At 40.9% G+C, this 23,583-nt stretch overlaps 1 non-coding gene across 1 annotated transcript; it reads right to left on the bottom strand.

Annotated features, from left to right (window-relative positions):
- Window positions 1-16,926: 16,926 nt before the first annotated feature.
- Trnav-cac (transfer RNA valine (anticodon CAC)) lies at window positions 16,927-16,999 on the bottom strand. Its single transcript has one exon. It is a non-coding gene; the product is annotated as a tRNA-Val (tRNA).
- Between the last annotated feature and the right edge of the window lie 6,584 nt (window positions 17,000-23,583).

Genomic DNA, 23,583 nt, shown 5'->3' with positions numbered 1-23,583 from the left:
GTTGTATGGTTGTATTATTTTGTCTAAAGTAACGAATAAATTATTCTAGACACAAAAAATCAGGATCACCGTACCCCATTTGGGTGAGATCATGGAAACCAATTTGTGTGACGTTACATTGACTCCAGTAACTTAAATTCACTAATGTAAATTCCAAAGAATTTCACATGCGACCGTCCTTCCACGCCTCCATCTTTCATTTCTTACCTAAGAAGAATTGCTTCAAAGGTTTTCAATAACCTTAAAACAAAAGAAAAAAATATATAAAGGGGAGGACGGGGCAAGTTGGCCATGTTAAGAGTTCGCCATTTTTTATAATTTTAATTTGGGAAATACGATTTCCTTCTTTCCAGACACGATTAGAATAGTCTTTTGTTGTGGTGTAACCACATGGAAAAATCTATATTTCTATATCATCTCAAAAATTCTGCCCTTTTAAAGATGACTTTGACTACGGGATAAGATGACATTTTTGACACAAGTTTAAACATATTTATTGTTAGAATGCAAACTACTGTAAACAAACTTATTTAACATTGTTACATGCTTTTTTACATATATGGCATGTTATTAAAGGCTTAGTTTGTTTAAAACTACAATTAATAGTTAACTTACATAACTAATTCAGAGTTGGTGTTTTTATGAACAATAATCGCACACAAATTTCCCTCCTTCAAAGTTCGAGCAGTCCTCGTGCCACCATGTGTGGCATTTGCAACACTCGATCCAGTCTTCTGATGCAGGGTCGACATAAATCTCATCACACACAGGACACTGCACTTCGGATATTTGAGCTGAAGTCATGCCTGTCGAAAGTTGGAGCTTCTTGGATTTTTCTCGAGAATCGAACTTCAGTTTCTTAGTAACAGTTTTTTTTTTTTTTGGCATCTCGAGACTCTTGTCTTTGTTGCTTCAAACGTTCTTGTTCTATCCTCTGAGCTTTTCTCTGAACCAGCATCGCTTTCATGGGTGAGCTTGTGATGACACTTGCACATTGCTTATGACTTATCCTTTTTCTCACATATGGTCTTTCTTTAGGGAATGGTTTGAAATCGAAAACACCTTGGCACAGTTTTGGCTCAACAGGAGTAGCATTTCTTATAAGCCCTATCTTAATGAGAGTAGCATTTCTTGAAAGTCCTGGCTCAACGGGAGTAGAATTTCTTGAAGGTCCTGGCTCAATGGAAATGTCATTTTTTGAAGGTCCCGGCTCAACAGGAGTAGCATTTCTTGAAGGTCCTGGCTCACTGGGAGTAGCATTTCTTGAAGGTCTTGGCTCAATGGGAGTAGCATTTCTTGAAGGTCTTGGCTCAATGGGAGTAGCATTTCTTGAAGGTCCTATCTCAACATGTGTAGAATATCCTGAAGGTCCTGGCTTAATCAGAGAAAGATTTCTTGAAGATCCTGGCTCAATGGAAATGTCACTTCTTGAAGGTCCTTACTCAATGGGAGTAGCATTTTTTAATGCCCAACTGCAATGCCTAACGGTTCCCGGAGGGGCTCTTTCCACAAGTTCAGGTCGCATCCGTTTTCTTGCGAAAACCAAAAAAGGGGGCAGGTAATATCCGCAAGCATTAATGCAACAAATAATAGTAACATTTCTTCCTCTCTCTGCCGAAACGACCTTGGAAACTCTCTTACTTCCTGTGGGTGAAATATTCTTTGGTAGCCTATTAGGTATAGTGGAAAGTGCAGATTCATCTGCACTGTAAATGGCAGAAAAACTTGTCAACATTTGGCTTGTTAAAACCCATTGCTCTGACAATGGATGTTGCCTCTGGTCTCCGGAAAATGAACTTACATTTTTTCATAAAACTAGCCAACCAATCCTCACCTGCCATACTGGTCTCCACATTGAATGGATACGAAATGTTACTATATTCTGCAAAGTCAAACACAAGTCTTATACATTGGTGCTTTGTCATCTCAAAAACATGTTATTTATTGCTGTCAAGTAGTTCCTTAAATCTTCTAGCTGCTCTTCAGTGAAAACTTCTCGAAATATTCCACCATAAATAGGTATTTCTTAGAAAAAAATAAAATTAGGTAGGCTAAATACTTTTTAATTAGAATTTTTATTTAATAAAAGCCTGTAGGGCATGAACAATTAGGACACAAAGACATGCATTCACAGACACACCAACGCACACACAGATATATGATTTAAATAAAAATAACCCAATTCTTACATCATCGTTTTTCTTCAAACGGCGACGCAGTGTTGCTTCAGGAATGTGATAAGCATTTGCTGCACACAAGCAACTCATTCTTCCCTCTTTAACATCTAACAAAGCCGCGGCCATATTATTTTTGTCCCATTCTTTTCTAGAGGACTTTTTTTTATAATTTCTCACCATATCTGAAACATAATTTTCCAGAAATTATAAAAATATTGCAGAAGGCAGATTATAATATTTATCATTAAAAAAAAAAAATTTAACGTTGAGCCTTGAATTTTGTAGATTATAAAGCTCAGAAAATCAAACAAAAGTTATGAAAGAGTTTCATGTGGATACCAAAAAAATAAACTGTAAAAAGCACTTGGGGCAAGATGACGAGTCGTCATCTTGCCCCAGTCAACTTGCCCCGATCAGCAATGTTATTAGTATTGGATTTTTTCGCTAGGTGAACCGGAATGACAGCATACCGTAATTCTACGTGCCTACACTGACCAGGGAGCCAACAGTAGCGAGTGCAACTGCAAGCCATGACAGTATTGACCAGGCCGCCCTCCTACCCCACCCAGCGAAGCATTGAGTGACTAATTCCAATATTTTCCGGAAAAGCAACGGAAAATCCCATCTGGTTTTTAAAACAGATTAAGGAGTGCTCGAGTACATTCGGACTGAACAACTAGGAGAGATTAAAATGCTTGGGCACGCATTGAAAAGTTTTATTTGTTTTAAAAAGGTTACTGACCACCATAACCTTATACTAGCAGTTTCAGGAAGATTTCAAGGATATTGAGTCTGGGAAGACAGGGCAACCTGAGGGCACAGCTACTCACGGAGTGATATGACCCTAAACGAAGCATGTCATTGGAAGCACACTTATCCAGCATTTACGAGAGGACTCGTTACCTGGATCTTGTCATGTCAGGTGACGAGTTAATCGCGACAAAGCTTACTCAGCGGTCGCTGAAATATCAGATTCAGCTAGCTGGCCAAACGTACAAGGAAGTATGCGAGGTCAGAGTACAGCTACTAACATTCGATAAGCTGGAGAAACTCGTTCGCAGTCAGTCACAGCGAGATGAGCCAGACAAAAATGATGCCTATCAGTAGCAGGTATCATTCCATAATCCACGGTGCAACAAGGACAACCGACCTAACTAAACCAGACTGGCAAACGTACACAGTGTGAACTGGCAGTATCGGAATGGAACGCCCGGTTACAGACGTCCATTCAAGAGGCAGTACCAGGGCCAGAATCAAGACAGCTGCACACCAGTGCACAAGAAAAAAACATGGTTGTCCAATAACCAGAACTACAATAGCGACCACGAGAGAGCAGAGCGCGGACAAAACCACTAAAACACATCAGGGGATCCCTATATCCTGAGAGACGGCCTTCCAGAGATTCCGCTGACCACAGGTGACGTGCATATGCGGAGGTCGAGTACGAAGAGGTGTGCAAGTCTCTCAAGACGTTCGAGTACCAGAAAGCGGAATACCGAATGGTACAACACAGGTCCACAGCTGAGCAAGAGTTCTGGCACAGATTGCCAGGCACAGAAGCCATATCTAACAGCAAGCCATTTTCCATTTCATTCCACCCACCCTTCACATTAACATCACAGCAACAGCAGCGCAGTTACTTCGCTAGGAAAGAGCCGTTGAACCTGGCTGCAGCCAGTTTCCAGGCCGCAGTACACAATGAAGCTAACGGCGGAATCTTGATGCCGACTAATTCAACCACTTCCACAGAATTTGGTGGACGTGACAGCGGAAATCCAGCGTCCAGCTAGATTGTCTATCTAAGCAACAGAGAAACTCAGAACGAGACGTTGAACACAGAAGTAGAAGACATCACGATAAGTAAGTGAAGTGGGAGTTTGTTTCACGCAAGTTGTTTTTACTATTCACATGACCCTTTGTTATTACCGAGGTGGTAAATGAATATTGTTACACGTTAGCTGAATCTGTCACAGGACATATGATTGGCAGGAGGGTGGACTAATCACGTGGCGCATTGGCTCCGTCGTCAAGAATTATCGCAAAAAATGCGAATAGTGTGGCACAATGCGCCGCATGATTAGTCTATCCGTCTCACAGCGGCGTCGTGAGGGAGAGGAAGGTTCAGGCGCTGGCCCTGTATCTCTTCTCACTGGCAGCTGACTCCTTCGAAGAAGGCATCGAGGTACTTGTGTCACGCAATGACATATGCCTCAACAGTTTTGGCGAAAATAAGTAAAACCCTGCTGAACGTTTGGTAGTAAAATGATGTTGTATAAATTTGTATTTTTTTATTGGCCATCAGAGGTTAAAAATAAATCCCTCATATACACAATAAACCCTATAAAAATTTCTTGAATAATAATGTCAAATGTATCAAATTCAAGTCATTCAGCAAGAGAAGGAGGAGTTGTCTAGCAAGAGTGGCAGCTAGTAAAAAATCTACCATAATTAAAGTATAAATACGATTGTGGAGTCAAAAATTATTGTTAAAAAAACACATACATTATTGTTCGTAAAATTTATTTCTTAGAAACATTTCGTGTGGATATACTAGCAAAAGTATGGCTTTGTGAGGGCTCTCGAGGATTATTAAAATGGAAGCTTACAAGCAAAGTGATTTCGTTATACATACGGGAACATAATATCACTTATAGAAATACTTTTGTAAATAGACTTGCAAATGTTATAAACCCAATTTATGATACTAATATTCTTTATAAATAATTTTTTTTAATTATATGGACCAGTGTTCGATATAAATAACCCCCAAAAAATTGATTGTCTGTAAAGTCGGTTTACGGACGATAGTTTAACGTGACAACGTCATAACAAAACATTGATGAAATGATTGATCCAGAAGAAAAGGAAATATCATATTCGGCCTGAGACTGAGCCGTAATAGGCTTCTGCAACCAAACCATTTAGGCATTTAAAATATTATATTCTTTGAGGAAGAATTTTTTTTTTATTTGAATCATTTTTATTGAATTATCACTATTTTGTATGGATACAAAGGAGTGAAATGAAATGTACAATTTAATTAATAAATTTGCTTTTAGTTGCATTATTTCATTAATTCAAATATATTTATTACTATTGAAATGTTGCGTGCGCCGTATTTAATTTTAGAAGTACAAAAAAAAACTTTTACACCCACCAGGATTCGAACCGACATCTTTTGAAATCAAAGTTTGCGACGCTGACCACAAGACCACGAGACCAAACATTAAAAACGTAGTTTAAAATGATATATATACATATATATATAAACTTTTTTTCAGGGTAGGGGAATAATATTATTTCGTTTTTATAACACGATTTGATAACAATTACGCATCCTAAATACACCAAACTTATTTATAATGTGTTACAATATTTTTTAAAACATTGTGCAAAAGATCCCGGGTGTAATTTGAATTATTATGTGTAACTTTAAAACTTCACTGTTGGTTCAAAACGTATTTGAATATTCAACATTACTTTTAAATAACTGTACCAATTGTGCTGAAAATCGGTGGACGATCTTTAAATCACATAATATTAATAATTCAAACGACGAAAATATTATTGAAAAGTCAAATCGATGGTTGTTCCAATCGAGTGGAAGAGAGATGCCGCGCATGCGTACAATGAGCATGAAGAGAGATGCCAATGAGCAAACACGTCACATCCGTAGTGGGACATCCGTAGTGGGACACTTTTTCGTGCGTGCAGCCGGCGTTCATCGATTTATTAGACGTTGTCACGTCAATATATTTAAAAGTACATACATTATTTTTATTTGTATGTAGCCTATTTCCATGCTGTAAATTTTTGTTACATGCTGCGCGTGCATCGTAAAAATACACTCTCATCATTATTTTCATGTATCTTCAAAAATGCTAATATTACATTTTCCTTCTAACAACTTTGAGATAAAATTCTTCTCCGACAATTATTATGTTATTGAGTAACTCTTTGATTGACGTGATAAGTATATATAATTATCCATAAATTACTTCTACAATGGTATGTTGGAGTATTAAATTTGGTAACATATCTACATTAAAAATATATAAATATTAAATTATTTATGTTAGCTTATAATTAGCTGCAAATTGATATCCCTTTTAAGTTCATACCTTTTTTTTAATTCTTAGGAGTAGTATGTGAATGGGGCTACTGAAACAGGCCTCAGGCGGTGGTGCTTGGTGCCGGCTCCGCCATCTTGGATTCTGACGTCACGGCGGCCATATTGGATTGTGACGTCACGGCGGCCATCTTGGATAAGCGCAACGGGACACAGCGTAACGGGACATAACGTAACGGGACATAACGTAACGGGACAAGTAGATCACGACGGCCATTTTGGATCCGCCATCTTGGATCCGCCATTTTGGATGACGTCATTGTGTGTTCTCGAAAATTCCGGTGGTGATGTGTTTTCCGCCATATTCGTTACGGTCGCCATCTTGAAAATCCGTAATTATTATCTGATTTTAATGAAAAAAATTCCAAAATTCATCAAAAAATTAACTTATTCGAATTCTGATTGATTATATCGATTCCCGTCCTTGGTTCGATTCCCGGTGAGTGCAAACATCAGATCCTTCCTCCATGAAAGCTATCTAGACTGATCTACCACCACCAGTACCAAGGTATATATCATCAACTGGTATGACATCATGTCCGCCATCTTGTCTTCATCCGCTGGAGACCACCATCTTGTTTTCGTCAGCTAGAGTGTGCCGATACCATGTAGTATAATTATCTGGTCACTAAACTTGTGTCCTCAACTGTTGACATTGAACATTGACCTTGAACTTTGACCTTGACCTTAAAATTTAACCTTGACCTTGAACTTTGACCTTGACCTTGAAATTTGAACTTGACCTTGAAATTTGACCTTGACCTTGAAATTTGACCTTGACCTTGAAATTTGACATTGACCTTGAAATTTGACCTTGACCTTGAAATTTGACATTGACCTTGAAATTTGACCTTGACCTTGAAATTTGACCTTGACCTTGAAATTTGACCTTGACCTTGAAATTTGACCTTGACCTTGAAATATGACTTTGTCCCTGAAATTTGACTTTGTCCTTGTCGACCATCATGGATCCGGCATTTTATGTTCAGTACATGCTACCAGAGGATACCACCTGCCGGAGTACGCCATCTTGTGTGTGTACTTGTATTATAGAGTACATTTCCATCTGGATTATTTTATTCTAACCCGCTACAGTGCAGTAATCATTTATTACGGAGGTGCCCCCCGCCATCTTGAAATTCGACCGCCATCTTGAAATCATGTAATAATGTAGCTAGAAAAGCGGGAAAAAATCCAAAATCCATCAAAAAAATCACTCATTAACTTACATATCGATTCGATCCGCTCCAGTCCTTGGTTCGATCCCTGAATGATGCAAAACATTTAATTTTATGAAAAAATAATAACTTCAATAAGCCACGTTCAACATTCTTAAAGAGACTTTAAAACCTCTACTACCATCATCATATAAGCCATCAAGACCACCATATTGAAAATTCGTAATAATTAAACTAAAAATTCAGGAAAAAGTTAAAAATTCATTAAATAAATTTGCAAACAATATACTGATTAATTAGGTCGTCTAAGGTCCTTGGAACGATCCTGGACGAAGCTAAAATAAATTTAATTTAAATACCAGAAAAGCGTAAGGTTCGAGAAATAAAACACCACAAAGTCGTTTACAAACATAATATTTATTACACAATTTCTATCCTACTACAGAATCACTTGCGAAAGCCAGCAAACTTATAAACATTTAGCTTTGCATAGACGTGCAACGACTACTTCTTAGCTCCAAATGGCTCCAAATGCTCCAAACGGCCTCCAAATGGCTCCAAAAGCTCCAACAGCCTCCAAATGCTTAACACAGTTCCAAATGGCTCCAAATGCTCCAAACGGCCTCCAAATGCTTGACAGCACCAAATGTTTCCAGCAGCTCCAAATGCTCCAAATGCTTGACAGCTCCAAATGCTTCAAAAGGCTCCAAATGCTCCAAATGCTCCAAACGGCCTCCAAATGGCTCCAACAGCTCCAACAGCCTCCAAATGCTTGACAGCTCCAAATGTTTCCAGCAGCTCCAAATGCTCCAAATGGCTCCAACAGCCTCCAAATGCTTAACACAGTTCCAAATGGCTCCAAATGCTCCAAACGGCCTCCAAATGCTTGACAGCACCAAATGTTTCCAGCAGCTCCAAATGCTCCAAATGCTTGACAGCTCCAAATGCTTCAAAAGGCTCCAAATGCTCCAAATGCTCCAAACGGCCTCCAAATGGCTCCAACAGCTCCAACAGCCTCCAAATGCTTGACAGCTCCAATTGTTTCCAGCAGCTCCAAATGCTCCAAATGGCTCCAACAGCCTCCAAATGCTTAACACAGCTCTAAATGGCTCCAAATGCTCCAAACGGCCTCCAAATGCTTGACAGATCCAAATGTCTCCAGTAGCTCCAAATGCTCCAAATGCTTGTCAGCTCCAAATGCTCCAACAGCCTCCAAATGCTTAACACAGCTCCAAATGGCTCCAAATGCTTGACAGCTCCAAATGTTTCCAGCAGCTCCAAATGCTCCAAATGGCTCCAACAGCCTCCAAATGCTTAACACAGCTCTAAATGGCTCCAAATGCTCCAAACGGCCTCCAAATGCTTGACAGCTCCAAATGTCTCCAGCAGCTCCAATTGCTCCAACAGCTCCAAAAAAGGCTCCAAAATGCTCCAACAGCCTCCAAATGCTTAACACAGCTCCAAATGGCTCCAAATGCTTGACAGCTCCAAATGTCTCCAGCAGCTCCAAATGCTCCAACAGCTCCAAAAAAAAAGGCTCCAAAATGCTCCAACAGCCTCCAAATGCTTAACACAGCTCCAAATGGCTCCAAATGCTTGGCAGCTCCAAATGCTTCAAAAGGCTCCAAATGCTCCAAATGGCTCCAACAGCTCCAAAAGACTCCAAATGCTTCAAAAGGCTCCAATTGCTCCAAGAGCTCCATCTTCAATTGGTTTCAACTGATTCCAATACTTTTATCGAACTTGGCATGATTACTAACATGTCTTTATCAGTATACATTTTGACTGGCAGTGGTAACGTTTTTTACACCTTTAAGTTATAAGTTTTATTTAGAAATCAGATTTCGATAAATGATAGCTTCCATCTGGAAAGAAAATATATTAATTTATCTTCAAGTTTATACACATACATTTAATTTAATCCATTATTGTATGTAGCCAGCTTCCCTCAGTTCTTTGAGTATGAAGGATATTTCTTTAATGTTCGAATAGTTTCCTGCACAAAGCGATCCATGTAGTAGTCGTAGCCTGTTAACCAATATGTTAGGATCTTCCCATGAGGTATAATCAATCTCATCTGCTGCCTTCTTCATCCTTGCATGTTTATAATAAATATTATCTCTGGTGTCTATCGTTTTAACACCAACCACAAGGTCACTTTCGTCATCTTGCCAGTGATTATCACAAGCTTGATCAGGATAATTTATTTTATTACGTCGTTTCCATCGTTTTGGTCTCAAACCACCATCACAGTCTTCGCTCTTGCATGCTTTTGGTGCTTCAGTACAGTACTCAATCATGTCAGCCTCAGATGTGTCACCTCAGTCTTCGATCACGCCAGCTTCTGATGTGTCACCACAGTCTTCAATCATGTCAGCACCACAAACTTGATCAGGATAATTTATTTTATTACGTCGTTTCCATCGTTTTGGTCTCAGACTGCCATCACAGTCTTCGATCTTGCCTGCTTTAGGTGTTTCAGTACAGTACTCAATCATGTCAGCCTCAGATGTGTCACCACAATCTTCAATCATGCCAGCCTCAGATGATTCATCAAAGTCTTCGACCTTGTAAGCTTCAGGTGGTTCTCCATCTTTCACATTTTCATGGAGACGACTAGATATTGGAGTAAATATATTTTCATTTCTAATGTGGTTACAACTTCCTTCGTTTGTTTTAAATTTTAAATTATTATCTTGATCTAGATCAGTAATTTTAGCATTAGCTTTTTCGCCTTCGTTCCTCTTCCGCGATGTTGTAGCCCAGTCTTCGTTATCTTTATTCATCTTAATTGTACAGGTCTTGTAATGTCTATCCAAGTAATATCTTCTACCAAAGGATTTCTGACACTGACTGCAATGAAATGGTTTTTGACAAGGACCCAAATTACACTCGCTTCTCTCATGTCGTTTAGCATTCTTTCTCAAGGTAAACACCTTGCTACAGTATCTACAGTGATGACGTTTTGATACAGCAACAACTCCCGTTTCAGGATTCATATTAGTTATTGAGACGAATGCCAGATGCAAACTAAGAGTTTTAAATTAGATATATTACTTAAATAGAATTTTTTAATTATTTCATCAGCGAGAATTAATTTATCTCATTCAAAGGTACTTGTTGCAAGTAGTTCTGCTTTTCAACAACAGATGTCGCCACATGTTACTTGCAGGTAAATAATATTTAGTTCTTTTATGCGGGATGCGGGATGCTCACTAACGATCGCAAAAGAAGGATGGCTTCGCTAGACTCCAAGGAGAAGGAAGTTCGTCCATCCTGTTAGTGCTTCTTAGATTTCTCAGAGATTATTTGACTGAGTAATGATATTTTTTTTTAAATTTCCACCTGATAAAAATATTACAAGTGCTGATTTATTGGCAGAATTTCAATAATTAAATGCAACCTTGAATAAAAAATGACATGACGCATTAAGTAAAAAATTCTTCATGCAGAGATCAATTCCTCATCAGTAACCAGAAGCACTCGGAGAAAACCATCAGATGTCTAGTCAGGAATAATCAGAAGCACCCAGAGAAAACCATCAAAATATTGTCAAGAATAATCAGGAGCACACGGAGAAAACTACCATAATATTGTCAAGAATAAACGGGAGCACACGGAGAAATCCACCATAATATTGACAAGAATAATCAGGAGCACACGGAGAAAACCACCGCAAGTTTTCTTTGATATCATAAAATTTTAGGAAAAAAATAATAAAAAATAAAAATAATTTTTTATTTTTTTTTAATTTTTTATTAATTTATTTTTATTTTTTATTATTTTTTTCCTAAAATTTTATGATATCAAAGAAAACTTGCGGTGGTTTTCTCCGTGTGCTCCTGATTATTCTTGTCAATATTATGGTGGATTTCTCCGTGTGCTCCCGTTTATTCTTGACAATATTATGGTAGTTTTCTCCGTGTGCTCCTGATTATTCTTGACAATATTTTGATGGTTTTCTCTGGGTGCTTCTGATTATTCCTGACTAGACATCTGATGGTTTTCTCCGAGTGCTTCTGGTTACTGATGAGGAATTGATCTCTGCATGAAGAATTTTTTACTTAATGCGTCATGTCATTTTTTATTCAAGGTTGCATTTAATTATTGAAATTCTGCCAATAAATCAGCACTTGTAATATTTTTATCAGGTGGAAATTTAAAAAAAAATATCATTACTCAGTCAAATAATCTCTGAGAAATCTAAGAAGCACTAACAGGATGGACGAACTTCTTTCTCCTTGGAGTCTAGCGAAGCCATCCTTCTTTTGCGATCGTTAGTGAGCATCCCGCATCCCGCATAAAAGAACTAAATATTATTTACCTGCAAGTAACATGTGGCGACATCTGTTGTTGAAAAGCAGAACTACTTGCATCAAGTACCTTTGAATGAGATAAATTAATTCTCGCTGATGAAATAATTAAAAAATTCTATTTAAGTAATATATCTAATTTAAAACTCTTAGTTTGCATCTGGCATTCGTCTCAATAACTAATATGAATCCTGAAACGGGAGTTGTTGCTGTATCAAAACGTCATCACTGTAGATACTGTAGCAAGGTGTTTACCTTGAGAAAGAATGCTAAACGACATGAGAGAAGCGAGTGTAATTTGGGTCCTTGTCAAAAACCATTTCATTGCAGTCAGTGTCAGAAATCCTTTGGTAGAAGATATTACTTGGATAGACATTACAAGACCTGTACAATTAAGATGAATAAAGATAACGAAGACTGGGCTACAACATCGCGGAAGAGGAACGAAGGCGAAAAAGCTAATGCTAAAATTACTGATCTAGATCAAGATAATAATTTAAAATTTAAAACAAACGAAGGAAGTTGTAACCACATTAGAAATGAAAATATATTTACTCCAATATCTAGTCGTCTCCATGAAAATGTGAAAGATGGAGAACCACCTGAAGCTTACAAGGTCGAAGACTTTGATGAATCATCTGAGGCTGGCATGATTGAAGATTGTGGTGACACATCTGAGGCTGACATGATTGAGTACTGTACTGAAACACCTAAAGCAGGCAAGATCGAAGACTGTGATGGCAGTCTGAGACCAAAACGATGGAAACGACGTAATAAAATAAATTATCCTGATCAAGTTTGTGGTGCTGACATGATTGAAGACTGTGGTGACACATCAGAAGCTGGCGTGATCGAAGACTGAGGTGACACATCTGAGGCTGACATGATTGAGTACTGTACTGAAGCACCAAAAGCATGCAAGAGCGAAGACTGTGATGGTGGTTTGAGACCAAAACGATGGAAACGACGTAATAAAATAAATTATCCTGATCAAGCTTGTGATAATCACTGGCAAGATGACGAAAGTGACCTTGTGGTTGGTGTTAAAACGATAGACACCAGAGATAATATTTATTATAAACATGCAAGGATGAAGAAGGCAGCAGATGAGATTGATTATACCTCATGGGAAGATCCTAACATATTGGTTAACAGGCTACGACTACTACATGGATCGCTTTGTGCAGGAAACTATTCGAACATTAAAGAAATATCCTTCATACTCAAAGAACTGAGGGAAGCTGGCTACATACAATAATGGATTAAATTAAATGTATGTGTATAAACTTGAAGATAAATTAATATATTTTCTTTCCAGATGGAAGCTATCATTTATCGAAATCTGATTTCTAAATAAAACTTATAACTTAAAGGTGTAAAAAACGTTACCACTGCCAGTCAAAATGTATACTGATAAAGACATGTTAGTAATCATGCCAAGTTCGATAAAAGTATTGGAATCAGTTGAAACCAATTGAAGATGGAGCTCTTGGAGCAATTGGAGCCTTTTGAAGCATTTGGAGTCTTTTGGAGCTGTTGGAGCCATTTGGAGCATTTGGAGCCTTTTGAAGCATTTGGAGCTGCCAAGCATTTGGAGCCATTTGGAGCTGTGTTAAGCATTTGGAGGCTGTTGGAGCATTTTGGAGCCTTTTTTTTTGGAGCTGTTGGAGCATTTGGAGCTGCTGGAGACATTTGGAGCTGTCAAGCATTTGGAGCCATTTGGAGCTGTGTTAAGCATTTGGAGGCTGTTGGAGCATTTTGGAGCCTTTTTTGGAGCTGTTGGAGCAATTGGAGCTGCTGGAGACATTTGGAGCTGTCAAGCATTTGGAGGCCGTTTGGAGCATTTGGAGCCATTTAGAGCTGTGTTAAGCATTTGGAGGCTGTTGGAGCCATTTGGAGCATTTGGAGCTGCTGGAAACATTTGGAGCTGTCAAGCATTTGGAGCCATTTGGAGCTGTGTTAAGCATTTGGAGGCTGTTGGAGCATTTGGAGCTGACAAGCATTTGGAGCATTTGGAGCTGCTGGAGACATTTGGAGCTGTCAAGCATTTGGAGGCCGTTTGGAGCATTTGGAGCCATTTAGAGCTGTGTTAAGCATTTGGAGGATGTTGGAGCCATTTGGAGCATTTGGAGCTGCTGGAAACAATTGGAGCTGTCAAGCATTTGGAGGCTGTTGGATCTGTTGGAGCCATTTGGAGGCCGTTTGGAGCATTTGGAGCATTTGGAGCCTTTTGAAGCATTTGGAGCTGTCAAGCATTTGGAGCATTTGGAGCTGCTGGAAACATTTGGTGCTGTCAAGCATTTGGAGGCCGTTTGGAGCATTTGGAGCCATTTGGAACTGTGTTAAGCATTTGGAGGCTGTTGGAGCCATTTGGAGCATTTGGAGCTGCTGGAAACATTTGGAGCTGTCAAGCATTTGGAGGCTGTTGGAGCTGTTGGAGCCATTTGGAGGCCGTTTGGAGCATTTGGAGCATTTGGAGCCTTTTGAAGCATTTGGAGCTGTCAAGCATTTGGAGCATTTGGAGCTGCTGGAAACATTTGGTGCTGTCAAGCATTTGGAGGCCGTTTGGAGCATTTGGAGCCATTTGGAACTGTGTTAAGCATTTGGAGGCTGTTGGAGCTTTTGGAGCCATTTGGAGGCCGTTTGGAGCATTTGGAGCCATTTGGAGCTAAGAAGTAGTCGTTGCACGTCTATGCAAAGCTAAATGTTTATAAGTTTGCTGGCTTTCGCAAGTGATTCTGTAGTAGGATAGAAATTGTGTAATAAATATTATGTTTGTAAACGACTTTGTGGTGTTTTATTTCTCGAACCTTAAGCTTTTCTGGTATTTAAATTAAATTTATTTTAGCTTCGTCCAGGATCGTTCCAAGGACCTTAGACGACCTAATTAATCAGTATATTGTTTGCAAATTTATTTAATGAATTTTTAACTTTTTCCTGAATTTTTAGTTTAATTATTACGAATTTTCAATATGGTGGTCTTGATGGCTTATAGGATGATGGTAGTAGAGGTTTTAAAGTCTCTTTAAGAATGTTGAACGTGGCTTATTGAAGTTATTATTTTTTCATAAAATTAAATGTTTTGCATCATTCAGGGATCGAACCAAGGACTGGAGCGGATCGAATCGATATGTAAGTTAATGAGTGATTTTTTTGATGAATTTTGGATTTTTTCCCGCTTTTCTAGCTACATTATTACATGATTTCAAGATGGCGGTCGAATTTCAAGATGGCGGGGGGCACCTCCGTAATAAATGATTACTGCACTGTAGCGGGTTAGAATAAAATAATCCAGATGGAAATGTACTCTATAATACAAGTACACACACAAGATGGCGTACTCCGGCAGGTGGTATCCTCTGGTAGCATGTACTGAACATAAAATGCCGGATCCATGATGGTCGACAAGGACAAAGTCAAATTTCAGGGACAAAGTCATATTTCAAGGTCAAGGTCAAATTTCAAGGTCAAGGTCAAATTTCAAGGTCAATGTCAAATTTCAAGGTCAATGTCAAATTTCAAGGTCAAGGTCAAATTTCAAGGTCAATGTCAAATTTCAAGGTCAAGGTCAAATTTCAAGGTCAAGGTCAAATTTCAAGGTCAAGGTCAAATTTTAAGGTCAAGGTCAAAGTTCAAGGTCAAGGTCAAAGTTCAAGGTCAATGTTCAATGTCAACAGTTGAGGACACAAGTTTAGTGACCAGATAATTATACTACATGGTATCGGCACACTCTAGCTGACGAAAACAAGATGGTGGTCTCCAGCGGATGAAGACAAGATGGCGGACATGATGTCATACCAGTTGATGATATATACCTTGGTACTGGTGGTGGTAGATCAGTCTAGGTAGCTTTCATGGAGGAAGGATCTGATGTTTGCACTCACCGGGAATCGAACCAAGGACGGGAATCGATATAATCAATCAGAATTCGAATAAGTTAATTTTTTGATGAATTTTTGAATTTTTTTCATTAAAATCAGATAATAATTACGGATTTTCAAGATGGCGACCGTAACGAAAATTGCAACGGTGACGTCATCATCCAATATGGCGGAAAACACATCACCATCGGAATTTTCGAGAACACACAATGACGTCATCCAAAATGGCGGATCCAAGATGGCGGATCCAAAATGGCCGTCGTGATCTACTTGTCCCGTTACGTTATGTCCCGTTACGTTATGTCCCGTTACGCTGTGTCCCGTTACGCTTATCCAAGATGGCCGCCGTGACGTCACAATCCAAGATGGCCGCCGTGACGTCAGAATCCAAGATGGCGGAGCCGGCACCAAGCACCACCGCCTGAGGCCTGTTTCAGTAGCCCCATTCACATACTACTCTTAGGATGAAATAAACCCTTTAATAGTGGATAAATAATTCAAAATAATATAAATATATAATAATTTGGCGATCCATGGATCAAAATACCCTATAATATTTTATAAAGTTTTATTTATTATGATTTTATGTTAAGAATATTTTTTATTTCGTTAGGGCACAGATTTAAAAAACTAAGATATTTTCATATACATATACAGAGTTTCTTTTAACAGTAATTGTTAGTGTTGACTAATTATAAAAAAGGGCATTGGGCCTACTAAATGCCAATGCCTTTGCAAGGGAAACATTTTGTAACGGCGGTAACTTTTATCTTCAATTAAAATGTGTACTTTACATTATCATAGCCACGTTTTAAAAAACACATTTAAACAAACTTAGTAGCAAAATAACTATTAAAACCATGAATGCGTGTTTTGATTCCTATCTTTATACATAAAGATCGTTATATTTTTACGTAGTCTAACATTTATACACCGAAAGCATATTTACCCATTAAGAACCTTACACAAGGAACGTAAATTGGTGTTTAGGCTTCTGTTTATAAATAATATACGGTTGTATCAGAGTTTTTGGTAATTCTTCGAATATGAGGAACAAATACATTTTCATCGGTCACATGGCTAGTTGGTTTATCAATTTGGCCAACTAATGTATATTTTGGTCGGTACTGGAGAATTATTGCACGTCATTATGCACCGTCAATGACTGGAACGTTATAGATATTTTTACATAATTTCCGATTATATTTCTGTTAAAATAAGATATTTACTTTATCAAAAAGAAAATAGTGTTTCCGCCCGGGATCGAACCGGGGACCTTGCGCGTGTGAGGCGCACGTGATAACCACTACACTACGGAAACGACTTGAAGTTTATACCGATAAATTATAGTATTTCACTTTAGTTCTATTAATTAATTAATTTTCTCCCTTTTAAATTAATCAAATGTTAAACACCACCAAAAATGGAATTGAATGAAACATCGTGATCACGATCGTTAAATTATATTTATTACGATTCCATTCAGTCTACACATAGGCCTACATACCAACACAAAACTACTCTAGATACTATATCAAACATTAAAAAATTACCGTTCTCATACATGACTAATATGTACTAAAAGTGAAAACATTAACATTCATTTTTACATTGTGACCATAACAAGAAAATTATAAAAAAATGATAAACAATAATTTGGTGAATTTCAAATATTTTTTTTTATGAAAGAAAGAACAATTTCTTCTTTTAAATACAAAATGTATAAAAATGTAAACATTTTCACGGTGTTGGAAAAGTGAGAAAGGGAGAATGAGAAGACATTGCTGTTACAAGAGTCTAGCGACAGCAGTGCTACCTTCCTGCAACTGGCCGCAAATGCCGATCCTTTCCGAAGTTAGCCGATCGGGAGCGCCTACCCCCTGGATGTTTTTTATTTTTAAGCGCGCGTTTTTTCTCTCCAGTATAAAAATGCCACATAGACTGTTTAGTGGATGGTTGGTTATATTAGGTAAGTATAGCTACATTAAAATTACTGTAAAATCATTTTATGGTTGCTTAGCAAATAACTTTTTAATATGTAGCTATCCAGCGCTAGGAAACAGTTTACATGATTTCACAGTATCTTTAATGTAGCTATCCTAACCAAATCAACCGTCCACAAAGTTTTAAAGTATTTATAATGTAGCTAACCTAACCTAATTGACCATTAGTTATCATGTCCTTACCTGAAAATTACAATTTAATTAATAAATATACTTTTATTTGCATTCATTATTCAAATATATTTATTACTTTTGAAATGTTACGTGATCGTATTTATTTTTACAAGTACAAAAAAAATTCGTACCTGCCGGGATTCGAACCGTCAACCTTACGTTTAAATGATAGCGCCGCTGAGCGCTCAGCCACTTTTTTTTTTTTTTTATAGTTTATTAGTTTATTGTGATATCAAGTGCAATTACATAACATTACAGCTCACATCATATTACAGTCAGGACAAATGGGTTACACGATACTGATACCTCGCCCCTGCGGATTAACACAGTCCCACACCATCTGTACAAATTTCAAAACATGAAAAGGTAATGTCCAAATCTCCTTCTTAACGTATTTTTTTTTACCATAGACCATCTGTCACGTCGTAGCTGGGATATGAAGTCCCGCAAGAAATATGGCACTTGAGTTTTGAGCACAAAATCGATCAAATTCGCCATCAGCCACACAGCCGCCCGCCTCTTCACGGTAGGGAAGGCCGTGATGTCGAGGTAGCACATGCGGTCCGCGCACACGTCTCGTGGAGGTAGGCCGAGCAGTCTGGAAAGTTTGGTTTTACACCACTCCCACAAGGGGCGCGAGAATGAGCAAGCACATATGCGATGGAGGGCGGTGTCACGGTAGCCACAGAGTTCGCAGTGGTCATCCTGGGATAACGCAATGCGTTTCTTGCGATAAAGGGTGGGTGTCAGGTCGTTGACAAATGTGAAAGCTTCGGCACGGAGATGAGTAGGTAATTCAGGATCAGAAACGTTTTTCCATATGTTCAGCCAACGCAAAGAAAGGATCTTATTCTGAATATTCGGCACAGAGGGTGTTGCTCGTCGCTGGAAACCATAAAGTTGTCTTGTGGAGACATGCGTACCTTCGGGAAGTTCGGAAATCGTCGTGCGAAGGTGATCGGCGGCGGACTTGTAGTGTCGGGGTAGGCGCTCCCTGGCGCCCCACGTGGCTGCGTACAAAGCCGAGGAGCGACCACCCTGTAAGACACGTTGTATGAAGCATTTCTGGAACAAGGCTCGTGCTTTTTGCTCATGCTCAATGAGTCCGAGACCACCTTTACTGACAGGCATCGTCAGCTGATCGCGGCTGACCTTGAAGAGGAATCCTTTCCAGATAAACCATCCAATGTATTGCCTGATTTGAGCTGCAATCGCAGCTGGCATGGGGAACACCTGTGCCATGTACCAGAGTTGTGAAAGGGAGTACATGTTAACGATATATACACGTTGGATGATGTTGAGGTTTCTAAGGTGTGACTCAAGCAGGCTACCACGAACTTTCCGCACCACTCCGTCCCAGTTCTCTTGAATGGTATGTCCGATGTCACCCGTGAAAAGTATTCCAAGTGTCCTGATCGCATCTGTAGACACGAATGAATGCTGTGGCACAATCACATCTGGCGCTGCTTTCAGATTCAACACTTTGGTTTTCGCGAAGTTGCATTTTGCATGCGTTGCCTTGTGGATGGCCTCAAGAATAGCATGAGCGGCCGTGAGTTCATGTTCACTACGCACAATGACCGTAACATCATCTGCATACCCAATGCACGTTAAAGGATTCCCTTGAATATTCAGTCCTGAGAGAGTAGAGTTAAATTTCCTTATAAGGGGCTCAATATAAAGGACGAAAAGTACCATCGAGAGCGGGCACCCTTGTCGGACAGAGGAGCGAATCGGAAATTTGTCACCAAAACAACCATTTATGGACATCTTCGAGGTAAGGTTCTCACGGAACGTGCGTAGGACAGCTCGAACTGTGGGAGGGAAGCAAAGGTGCTCGAGCACCCTGTCGAGAAAGCTCCATTGCACCCGTTCAAAAGCCTTCTCAAGGTCAATGTTCAGGAGGGCGACAGCGCCTGGCGTTGTGCGCGCCAGGAGCTGCACATCGCGGAGCGCAGAAGTGCCTTGTGTGATGGACGTCCCCTGCACAATACAATGTTGGTCCGGCCCGATGACATCAGACAGCGCTGATTTAATACGATTGGCATACACCCGTGCGATGATTTCGTAGTCAGCACACAGAAGCGTGATAGGCCTATAGTGAGCTACTTCACGTGACTGTGGTACCTTGGGGATGAGCACAATGATTCCCTCTGTTTGCGTGCTGCACAGACGCCCTCGTCGAATGACCGTGCGCGCCATTTCGCAAAATTCCTCTCGAATCGTTGGCCAATAGTGCTGGTAGAATTCGTAGGGGATACCGTCCACACCCGGGGATTTGGTTTTTGGGGCCCTCCGAACAATGTGTGTGATCTCTTCGTCAGTTGGGTCGGCCTCCAGATGGTGCTGTGCTATGTCGTCAAGGCTGCTGTCATACACATCGAGGAATGACGTCCCTTCATCATAGTCAATGTCGTGGTCCGCATAGAGTTCCTTGTAACTACTTGTAAATGCTGCGAGGATGGTTGTGGAATCCCTTACGACCGTGCCATTCGCGTCCACAACCGAGCTGATGTGCCTTCGTGTTCGCCTCTTCCGATCTCGCATGAGGGAGTGAATGCTAAGCCTTTCTTGCTGTAGCGCACTCTTGGTGTTGTTGAATACAATGCGACTTTCCATGTTCGCTCGGTGTATGGCGATGATCCGTTCCTTAAGGCGACGGGCTTGATCCCTCAGATTGGTAACTGCAGTTGGATGCGTACTTAATTCCCGCAGGGCCCTCTCGTGCAAATAGAGAAGGGAGTCCTGCTCCCGTCTACAACGCCCGCCATGGTGCTTAAATAATTTGGCCAGACCTGGTTTGACGCAGGCATCCCACCAATCCGCTGTGTCCGCGTACCTCTGTTTACATCGCAACCAATGAGACCAGCGCCGATAAAAATCATTGTCCACTTCAGTTTGACCCAACAAGCGTGTTTGTAGTCTCCAGTAGTTACGCCCAGGTGTGGGTGAAACCTCCGGAGCAGCCACAGTACAAACGACCATGTAATGATCTGTGACAGCCACTGGCACCACATCATATGATCGCGCGTTGTGTCGATGCGTGCGGGACATATAAAACCTGTCTAGGCGCGAACTAGATGAATAGGCATGAAAGGTGTAATGTGGTGTGGGTACTTGAAGAATGTCGACCATGTCTTCGACATCAATGGCAGTAATGAGCTCCTGCAGTGCCGTGTTAATGGGGTAGTGTCCACCAACGTGATCACTGGGTTTAATTATACAATTGAAATCTCCACCTAGAATAATACCCGTGCCATCGTTCCTTATAAATGGAAGGATTTCCTGGCGAAAAAATTCCTGGCGTTCTGTTCGACGCTGAGAGCCAGAGGGGGCATAGACATTAACACATTGTCCGATGATGCTCTTGCCAGTAGCGCTGGAGGGATTGAGCGCTATGAGTGTGCCAGAGATTATCCTCCCAGATGCGTGCGCTCTGATGTGCGTGAGTTCAAGATGGTTCTTTGTGACAACAATGGTTCCTCTCCCTTGAGGGCCGATGTTGGGGTACACATTATATTGGTCAAAATATGGTAGCCGCTCTAGCGCACACTCTTGTAAAAATAGTACGTCGATAGCGTGCGCACGTACAATGCTGTGTAAAGCATGAAATTTGAAAGGAGCTTCAATTGCACAAATGTTTACAGTGTCAATTGTTAAAACTCTAATCATCCGCTACGTCTTTGCTACTAGCTACGTCATCCCCTCCCCCACTCTGTTCCGTTATGCTGATCGCGCCCCCCTTGATTTGCTCGATCGCATGCTGGGCAATGCGGAGTGAGTATTCACGTTGTGAACACGGGCTGTCTGGTAGGGCGGTGTCGCGACTGGCTGGACTGCGACTCGCATGACGGGCCTTTTTGTCCCTGCGCCCGCTCGGGGGCCGTTCACGCCCACCGGACTTTTTGCCTGAGCGGGGGTTGGTGGAGTATGCCTCCTGTGAGCATTCGGACATTCCGTCATCCTCCATGTCCGTGGGCGTATCGAGTCGTAAATCCGGGGCGGGCATGTCCTGTTGAGTCGGAGCAAGAGGTGATGCGGTAATGGTGGACAGCAGAGTTTTGAGTGGGACCGCCTCATAAGGCCTCTCCTCCCTGTCTTCTGACGTCAGAGTTTGTGCCGGCGGATGTAAGCTCGCCCCAGAGGTGGTGGGCCGGTCCCGCACTTCGTGCGGTTCTGTCGAGCGACTGCTCTGCGCGCCAGCCTGTAGTGTCTGCGCCCACGTGCGCGGCGCGCCCGACCGCTCGCGCGGAAGAGTGGGGCAGGCCGCGCGGTGGTGTCCCGCCTGCGAGCAGTGACTGCAGGTCTGGAGTTGTCCGTCATACACTACGAACCCGTGATGCCCATCGACTACCAGCTGTGAGGGAATATTTTGATTGAGTTCCATTTTCACTATTCGGACCCCAGTCTTGGCTTTGAACTTGCGATACACCCCCCACATTTCGTCCACGCACGTGTGTATCTTTCCGTACGGAGTGAGCGAGTAAACAATCCGTTCATTTGGTACTTCCACGGGAATGTTTACGACCCTAACGGTTTTCAGGTTGTCTAGCGCCAGTTCTATGTCTACTTGTAGTGACTCACCGCTCGCTGCGTGTATCTGAGACGTTCCGCCGGTCTCTCGGATGATCCTCTCGCAGTGTAGTAGTGATGTCAACTTCACAAAGATGCACCGTTGGCGTCCGTCCACCTGTACAGCAATCACTTCGTCATCCTGCAGCCCAAGGGTCTCGTCGAGCCATCGGAGTAAGTCCAACGCGAGCGGTTTGGTTTGACACTTCACGCGAAGGGTATTCACTCGTGGGGTCGGTTGGCAAGTCGCCATGATGGTCCTGCGAAAGTCAGTAATAAGCCTTTAGAATACGTTACGTGTAAGCCGCACGACACTTAACTCGCTCTCGCACTAAACAAGGAGAGTAACAGCGCACGAGACACGTCGCGTCGCACACGTCCGCGCACCACGCGAGCACGGGGCGGACTTGCCACGAGGCCATATTTGATAATTGAAAGTTTCAGATGACATATATGATCGTGCCGCCGGCCCCGGAACGAGCCTGAGCTGTGCGGCAGCCGGCCCCGGAACGAGCGTAAGCGGTGCGGCAGTTGCAGGAAGGTAGCATTGCTGTCGCTAGACTCTTATTTGCTGTTTACAGTTCATTCTGCTAACAGTTGTCTTGATCAATGCACTGCATCGCCATATGGCTTTTCTAATACGTTATAAATAAGTTGTATAATTTAAAATATATAATAACATAAGTGTTGCATTACACTTGTTATATTAATACTTAGTTTTTAATACGATAGGGTAGTTGAAACACATCAATGGCAAGTACTGAAAGACTAGCTATTTTATTTTTTGGTAGGTAGGCCTACCTACGTTGTCGCTTGTCTAAATGACCATTACTTAAACTTAAGGTATGTTAATAATGGCAAGCGTCATATTAAATTATCTGAATTCACGAAAATGTATGAAATTTTTCCAAAATTTTGTTTTAATTTCATTCCGGTCACGATATTTCAAGAACTCGCTAGCGGTGAACTTCGGAAATGTTTGGAGACTGATCGGGGCTCAATTAATCGCAGGCTACCCTCTGCTTGACAGCGAGGTCATAAAGTCCACCTGAAAGGATGCACAATTTCTGCTCTACCTTCTATTATACTAATGGATATGAAGGCACATAAGTTTGCTCAGCAGAAGAAAACACAAAATCCGTTACTCCATTCACAC

The sequence above is a fragment of the Bacillus rossius genome, chromosome 1, assembly GCF_032445375.1.
Source record: "Bacillus rossius redtenbacheri isolate Brsri chromosome 1, Brsri_v3, whole genome shotgun sequence".
NCBI lineage: Eukaryota > Metazoa > Arthropoda > Insecta > Phasmatodea > Bacillidae > Bacillus > Bacillus rossius.
This window is presented reverse-complemented; position numbering and strand designations above follow the sequence as displayed.